We start from the raw sequence: 557 nt of genomic DNA, 5'->3' as shown, positions 1-557 counted from the left end.
TTTTCTTTTTATCTACATAGGTTATGTTTCTTGTAATAAGAAATGACAACCATACTCTATCGACAAGAAAACTGAATATAAGAAACGTCATTTGCTGTTTCAAATAAAAAGAATCCCATTTCATATGGTGGCGTACTATTTTTTTTTTTGTCTCCTCCCCTGCCATTAATCAAGAACTATGCTTAGAAGTATTACAATTTGATTATGATATTAATAGCATAGTTTATCCGAGTTTCTGTAATGGCAGTTCATATTGAGACTGAAAGTGAACCAAGGGATTTATTCGTAACACCAGAAGAGAATAAATACAAGTAATATAATTAATAATGAAAACGAGGCTGAACAGCATTCACGCGCAACGGTAAAAAAAATAATAATGAATGCAAAAGCGCTTGTAAAGGAGACCCGCCAGAAATAAATGAGCTAAAAGACACCAAAGGAGAATTAAAAGCGACACGACACTGACCAGAAATAAACGCGACCAAAAATAAAATAAAGAGAGTGATAAAAGACAGTCGCCTCCCCCCTCAATAAAAAAAAAGAACGAGGCACCACGA

This window comes from Penaeus monodon, chromosome 19 (assembly GCF_015228065.2).
Source record: "Penaeus monodon isolate SGIC_2016 chromosome 19, NSTDA_Pmon_1, whole genome shotgun sequence".
Lineage (NCBI taxonomy): Eukaryota > Metazoa > Arthropoda > Malacostraca > Decapoda > Penaeidae > Penaeus > Penaeus monodon.
Note: the sequence above shows the minus strand (reverse complement) of the source record.